Genomic DNA, 8,629 nt, shown 5'->3' with positions numbered 1-8,629 from the left:
TATACAAAAAACAAAGGCAAATAAAAAAATAGCACTTTTTTGCTGTTGCCTATATTGTACAAAGGTGAGTACCTCCATAACTAAACACTCAGGGGTGAATAGGCAGGTGTGGAAACCCTAAAATTGGTTGCGGTGATGGATTGTTTGGAAAAGATTCACTTAAGTTATAAAACTTTCAGTTGGGAGCTCTGGTACCTTTTAGGTTCATGCTGCGATCAGCTGAGCTGTGCTGCTTCTACTATAACAGTCACAATTGACATTCAATACACAACTGAATTCAGCAAGACACATCAGATGTTACATTAGCTCTCATGTCTGATTTCTAACCCCTAGAAAGTATAAAGCTAGTAGGCAGAATTCAGTGAGTGAACCACTATCTTAAATCTCTATTGACGTCAGCTACGCTTGATGCAATCTAACATTGACCATGAACATGTTGCTCTCCAAAAGTCAGCATAGTGCATTTTTGCAAAACAACATAACTTCATATGTAGGTATAGATATGCTCAAAAACTGAAGTTGAACCTTTACATGATATTATATTCTTACACAGTAATGTTCATATTTTATCGTCTGGTATAATAAAAAAATAAAATCTTTTTATCTAAACCAAACCATGATGTTTTAGTGCCTATGCAACTGACAAAGAAAATCAAATAAATGATGGGTGGAAAAAATGGGTGCTCTTGGAATTACGTTGCACCAGATCCTTCAACAATGACACTGGACCACAGTATTTAAAATGCAAATCTGTCTATTTGAAAATATGTGCATACGACATTGCTTATGAAGCCATATGTTACGAGCTGGGTTACACAGCCTGTAGATCTCTACAATGGGAAAATTTCTCTTTGCATCCAGTGCTTCAGTTGCCTTTAATGCCACTAAAGGTCACTTTGTGTAAAATGGTGGGACACAGACAGCATCTAACAAAATAGCATTCTATGTCACCCTGGGATAATAATGTCCTGTTGCCTGCAGCAGGGCTAAATAATCTTACTAATCACTATGGGTCATATAGGATGGAGATCAAATATCCCCAACAGTTTGTAACAACGTAATGTGTGTTCCAGGGGATTGTTGGCACAGTCAGTTTAGTTTTTTTCCTGTCTGTGGGGAATTCCGTATTGTAAAATCCATGTCTGACTTGAAAGAAACAAAGATATAAAGGATATTTTTCCAAGTACTAACCACTGAAAATCAGCATTTTGTGATGAACTCAAGGCTTGGTATCGGAAAGAACCCCAGTCAGACTTTCCAGCTTTTCTGAATAGCTGTTTAGTCTGTAGAGGGTATCTCTGTAGCTCATCTAGGACAACTGGGGATCTTCATCCCTGAACCTACCGAGAACAAACAAAATGTAATTATAGTTAATGGTTTTTTTTGTTATTTCTTTTGTTTTGTTTAAGTGTCTTGTTTTTTTGTTTATTTTGGGGGGGGTTTAAAGATATCCCACATTTCTGAACCAATTATATATTTCTTTGCCTTATACTGATTATGTATATCAAAAATTAACAACTAGACTGACCCACATACAAGAAATGAAGGGCCATATATGTCATGGTCCCCGTGCCTGCTCGGCTGGCCCTGTGTGGCTACATGTTATGTTTTGTCTTTTCTCTCTCTCCTCTCTCTCTGCTCGCTGCCTGGGCGGAGCTCATTGTGAGCTCCCGGCCTCCACCACCTGTAGGCAATCACCTGTGGCTCCTCACCTTGTTTGCTCCCGCTACTTAAGGCAGTGACTGAGAGCACCTCGCCGCTGGACTATTGAGTAACGCTCGTCAGGCTACTTTAGCCTCAGCCAGTTTTGAGCTCTGTCCGTGAAAGTTCCGTGCTAACTCTTGTTCTCTGTATGCAGATTTCTCGTGCTTGGTTTGGTGACTCTGGACGCTTTTCCCGACCCCTCTCCGCACCCCTGGGAACCCTGGCCCCCCTCTCCTTCACCTGTATATAGTGCACCTGGAGTGTGTAAATAAACCTGTTTTTCTGAGATTTCAGTCTGCGCCGAGCCCTCCCTGCTCCTCCGTGACAATATATGGCACAATAACTGAAACATAACACACAGTGCTCTCATTAATCTTGCTAGAAATTACAAAATAAAACCAAAACAAAATATATAAATATTAAAATACAACAGTGCCTATATCAGTACATATCCTGATGTACAAACTATATAGAAATACTTGTATATTCTGGGTCATACAGAGTAGGAGCTCATTTAATAGAACTTTATTCATCCTGGAAGAAATTCATACATAATGTGGTTGGCTGCTTCCACAAACAATAAAACACTTTTACTTGTGCTAACTCAGATTTTAACACTATTACTGTACAGATCTGCAACAATGGATGAAAAAAAAAAGGTTTAATATTTGCTATTTTTACATGTTTTTGTATATATTCAGTCTTTCTCACATGCAGACTTTACTATTTTTCTGACCACTATAGGTTTGACATGCCTTTCAAAAGGAACAAAGGTTTGTTGGAGCACATACAGTACCAGTGCTCCACATACCAATACAAGTGTTTCCCAGTGTTATCTGAATATGGTGACCCGTAAGCACGACCAACCCAGCTGCCTGTGCAATTATATCTAGCACTTATGATTCAGTTTCTGTCAATAAGATTCAAAATACACACCGTGAAATAATAAATATTAAATTATTTATAAATTGATATAGAACTATTGTCTCCAACTCTTAATATAATAACCGTTTGAAGCCCTAAAATACATAAATAGGCTGAAAAAAAATGTTGCCAGAAACTGGAAAATAAATTCTAAAAAGGTTATGATTTCAGAATCTCAAACCACCGATTGCTTTATGAACCAATAGAAGGGTTTTAAAGGTAATTTTGTATTGAATTGCAAGAAAATGAAGTGGCTTGAGTCCTGGGGTCATATGGTCAAATTTCTGTGTACTTGTAAGAACTTTGGCTGCTGTGTTCTGAACAAGCAGAAGTCCATCCTACTGATGCTTTGAACAGTCCCGCAAATCAAGTGTTATATCTAACCCAGGGGTCGGCAACCCTGGGCACGCGTGCCATAGCTGGTACCCGAAGGGTTAACTGATGGCACGACCATAGCTGGACTGGCCGTTGGGCATACTGGATGGTGATTTTTCGTTTTTATGGGCCGATGATTTTTTTTTTTTGTAATGGTATAAACAATGAAAGGTGGTGGATTGGCCAGATGCTGGCCGATGTGTAAAAATAACTTAGGTATTTTGGTGGTGGATATGGCGGAGCTCCCACAGAGGCCAGCAGGTGGATGAGGGAAAGGGGAGGCAGGAGGAGCAGAGACCCGAGGCGGCTACTGGTCCGAGTATCAGGTGAACTGAACTTCAGGTAAGAAGTTATGACCTGCAGTCTGTATGGGTCAGATATAAACCAAGTTTAGGTGTAGTTTATTTTTGTTGTGCTGACTTTTTACAGTCAGTTACAATAACTCGTACTGCGTACTAGCTAGCATGACGGAGTTGTTATACAGCTGGGTGGGTGCTATGATGTTACTGATAGTGAACTTGATTCATTAGGTTAGTTAGTAGAGTTGCCAACCGTCCCGTAAAAAACTGAATCATCCCGTACTCAGAGAAAATAGCCTATTATGCGTTTTGTATTGAGCTGAAAAGGAACACAGTTTGTCCCGTACTTCAGCTAGAATGAAAAAGACAGAAAGCTGGAGTTATTCTGTCGTTAAGCTGATACTAGAAATTAATATAAAAAAAATTCTAACAACAGCTGATCAAGCTTAAACGTGCTGCTGTTGTTTAGCGCGACATCCACTGGTTTCCTCTTTCTATATTATATTCAGATTGTGTACTGTTCGATTATAAGTACTTTTAGTGTGTAAGAATCTGTTGCTTATAATAACTGGTATTTTGCTTTCAGTATATGAATGAGAGTGACCGGACACATTTTGGTGGGAATGATGCAATCTGGTAACGGCGTCCGGTCGTATCAGATATCAGACTCGGTTAGGTGGAGTGGAGAGCCATATTGTTTATAATTAGTAGGTGGGTGTGGTCCCACTTTTGGTGTCAGACGAATCCCTCTGTTTATTTGGGTTTGAAGGGGTTCGGGAAACGACTTAAATGGTAATATGATCACTGATGAGGATGATGATGATGAAGGTGTACAGGCATCAGCTGGTGAGTTTCTGCACAGAGTTGAACCTGCATACTTGGCTGGAGTCGCTGTAATCTCTGCTGGAAGTGAAGTTGTTGGGGGCTGGCATAGTAACTCAGCTGTTTGAGCTATGTCAACCGATGTGTTTCTGCACAGCGTTGCTGAAACTCTGTTTCTTTCGAGAGTCGTCAGGTGCCATTGTTTTTGGGTCGGCTGATACATCTCTGGCAGGCTTATCACTGAAAGGTGCAAGTACGTCATGGTCTCTGTGTGATACGGCTGGTTAGTGTCCACTGTCTGTCTCAGCTGATACTGACGTCTTTATCTCAATTTGAGAACAGGGCAATGAGTTCACGTGAGACAAGTTCAGAAGATAAAGCCTCTGACCTTTCTTATTAATGTTATGTTCATTTCTTGTAAACGGGTGCTTCCTTCCACAAAAGATCTTAAAATTATTTAGATATTGAATTGTCCTTTCAGCACAGACAGTTTTAACAAACCTGCTGAATGACTTCATCCTGCTATATTCTTCATCGCAGGGCGTTGCTGGAATCGGTCCAGATACGTGGAGTTGCACCTTGTGGTTGTCAAAGTTCTGAAGTAAATCCAAAATTTAAAATTTCGGATTTTTTCAAAAGGATGTCAGCAGCTCCAGCATGAACAACAACTTTTTCTAGCTCTGGGTTATTCTCAATAATTGATGGAATCCTCTCAGAAATTTATTTTACTGTCATTTGTGGACAATTAAAGACACTAGTATTGATGCATAGCTGTTCAATTCCCTTGAATTGATCCGTCATGAATAAAAGTGCTCTCCCTCACTTGCTGTTCTCTGTTCTCTTTGCCCATTTCGTGCGGCTTGTTTCATCTTTATTTACGTTCCGGTGACCTCGCTCTGCAGCTGACAGTCTTTGCGGGCGGGACGGTGATGAGCTGAGAGGCGCAAATCAATTTTTTAGAAGAATAATCGAAGTTGTTTCTTGTTGGAGTGTCTTTCGATGTTCCTTTATCTTCTTGGGAGTCTCCCGTCTAAGTGGGGGCCAAAGGTCTGATGAATGGGGAGTTCCTCCCGACAAAACGTCCTTCGCTCCGAGGGGTCCCACTCTGTGTTGATGGTATTGATCCGCCCGGTTGTTGCTTGCCGTAAGCCACCGGCAGAGTTTTATTGCTTTTGCTTTTGGCGTTCTCCTCAAGGCGTCGGATTTTCATTTCCATGTCGTGGATTCTTTGTAAGAGTTCCTGAAAAGCCTCGTCCGAGCAGAGGGCCATCCTCTGATCATCATCAGAGCTGAACAGCTGATGGAGAAACAGGTTTACATTTTAGGTTACATGAATGAGTTGAAGGGAAGTTATAAACTGTTTCTGAGAGACAAATAACACCAGGATCCTTTTCTATGTAGCTGACAGCTTTTAACTGTGCAGGGGCGGGTCTCGCAAAGTTGTGCCAGGGGGCCAGGTAGGGAATTAACAGGGAAAGGGGGGCACAAAGAAATACTTTTCTTTCTTATTCTCATTTAAAATGTCTAGCTTTTAATAAATAATTATCTGAATCTTACAACCAAAGTTTTTATCTGATGTAAAATATATAGAAATCATACATATACCAACAAGACTGTGCATCACTGTCACAACAGAGTTTGTTTTCATTCAAAGGCTTTATGGCTTTTCCTGTAATACCTGGTGGGCCGGTCTCTAGTCAAAATGACTGGGCTGATTTTTTGTCCCAGTCCAGCCCTGAGCACGACACAGTGAATTAATCTGAGAAGGTGCATTAAAAAAAATTAATTGCCGGGCCAGCGGTGCACATCACAAATGAGCTCGCATAGACACATTAGTTCTGCTGCTTCTTAATGACTGTATCTTAGCTAACAACCCCAAGTACCAGATTCAACTTGTAATTGGCTAAAAATAACTTCGCCTACCGGTGAGAGGGACGTTGTTACCTTTCCACATTCCGACACTTCAAATGCTTCAGGAGCTTTCCGCTCAGCACAGCATCAGCACCGCGGAAATACACGGATACATCCGTAGACTCGAGACAGAATTCACAATGTGTTTTCGGTACTTTCAGGTGTTTGGACCAATGTTTTCTTTTCTGATCAAACCAGAAAGCTTTAATGAGCAGCTGGATTTGTCTCGCATTAACTGGCTGAGTTAATGCCAGTTAATGCGACATCGACATGCAGCTGATTGAACTGAAAAGCTCGACTCTGTGGGGGGTCAAAGTTTGCAAAACTATGAACACAGCTGGAATCCACAGCTGTGCGTGTTCATGGAGCTGCATTTTCACCTGCTGGACATCACTGGCTGATAAGTTTAACTGTCCTCAGAACATTGCAGAGGCCTTATTGACAGTATTTGGCTCTACATATCTGTGTGAGCAGATTTTCTCTCACATGAGTGTCCTCAGGTAGCCGTCTGAATGCTGGACACTCGGAGACCTGTGTCTCTGAGTGGGAGACCAGAGATCAGATTAACATGTCTGTCTCTGTATTAACAAACATGCCATATTGGCACAGTTTATTTTTCTTATCATTGTTGTGAGGAGACCTTAAATAGCATTTGCATTTTCTGTTGTACAGTTCATTTGTTGTTCTTGTTATGGATAAAAAGTATCTTTCTTTGTTTCAAAATAGCTGATAACTATTCGTTGATAGCTGCCAACATCTGCGAACAAATATAATTCTATAAAGTTGTTCTATATAGTGTGTAACTGTTAATATAGAGCGTTATTAAATTTATTGCTAATGCAATCAAATGGCACATTGACTTCTGAGGAAATTTTAGATGGCACTCATCATCAGAAAGGTTGCCGACCCCTGGTCTAACCTGCTAGATATAAATACATCGACCAATTTCTTAGAGTCAGCGTCTGAGATATGAATTTTATAACTTTTTACATATTTTTAAGTGATATAAAAGTACTTGTGATGACCTTATAAATATGATTATTGCCCAAAATGTTTCATTCAGTATTTTCTCTATTTCTTTGAATTCAGGTGTTCAATCACTTTCAATCACTTTTCAATCACTTCCATGGCCACAGGTGTATAGAATCAAGCACCTGGGTAAACAGACTGCTTCTACAAATATCTGTGAGAGAATGCATTGCTCTCAGTAGCCCATTGAATTCCAGCGTGGTACCATGATGAGATGCCACCTGTGCAACAAATCTGGTAATAGTGGTATTAAAACAAAGAGGAAGTGACTGGGACCAACAGCAACTCAGCTACAAATGGGTGGATTAAGAATGGGATGTCACTCAATTTCATATGAGTGTGAAGGCAGACGAGCCTTGGTGTCCTGATGTTTTAGACCTAAAAAGTTTGTAGACATCCAGCAGTTAATGACATTAGTGCAGTTCATTAGTTTGTGAAAAGAGGTAAGATCAGAGGAAAATGATAAGTACAGCCGTTTATCATTTGCATAAGAACGATAGCCTGAAAGATGGTACCAAAGGGAAGCATGTTAAGATTAAAGATTAAGGGAAACCAAAGCGCAACACACACAAAAAAGGAAAGATAACGCCCCTGCTCCCAAGGAAAGACCAGCGCTGCCTCAGGATTGCGGTCTCACAACAACCAGATATTTTACCATCTGGTCAGGGTGACCTGGCCAAAAGAACAAACAAAACACTGGAAATGAAACAGAAATAAATTACCCATAATGAGACACCATAGAAAGAAAAGGTCTATTTACACTTGTCTTGCATATATTGTATAGTACAAAATATACAAGACAACCTCAAGCTCTCTCATCACAGAAACTTGGTCACACACAGCACACCACTAAACACAAGACACAGGGCTTCCTGCTTGTTTGGAAGAAGGAAGTAGGCAGGGCCGCTGGTTTTGACAGGTCCCACTTTATAGCCAGCCTCATTCCATCCTCAGCCAATGGTCCGCCTCCACCTGGAACTGGATCATGAACACAAACAACAGAGAGCACGAACAACGCCACACTCAGGTGTGAGGTGCATAAACAACGCACAGCATCATGACCCGGGTCATAACAAAGAGCAGACACTTGGGAAACCAGTGACTGAATTTATATTTCTGCAGATCTAAATCTTTCAACTGAAACGCAAAAACTGTTACATTTAGGTGTGATGAGAACCAATCGAGAATCTGACCTTTTTGTGTTATGATTTCATTTGAAACCCTGTTGGTATTTATGTTTGTTGTATTTATGCATGTAGTTAGTCTGCTATTTGAAAAAAAAACAGATGCACACTGAGGCAAGAAAAATTAGGTCTGCAATTATTCATTCCAATGGATATATTTATTGATTAGTGGTGTAATTGCATTACATTTGAAACAGGGAAGCTGACGGTCTGTAAAGAGCAGTTGATAATATTTACAAAGTATATAGTATAGTTTTGAACAGTTGGGTAGTGATGGGATCAAGTAAAGAGCTGCAAGACTTTAACTGATGAATTTACATGTGAAAATGTGGACATCAAGCACAGTCATTTAATTAGTCTGTGAGGCAGTGCTAGATAAAC

This window comes from Astatotilapia calliptera, chromosome 1 (genome assembly GCF_900246225.1).
Source record: "Astatotilapia calliptera chromosome 1, fAstCal1.2, whole genome shotgun sequence".
Classification (NCBI taxonomy): domain Eukaryota; kingdom Metazoa; phylum Chordata; class Actinopteri; order Cichliformes; family Cichlidae; genus Astatotilapia; species Astatotilapia calliptera.
This window is presented reverse-complemented; position numbering follows the sequence as displayed.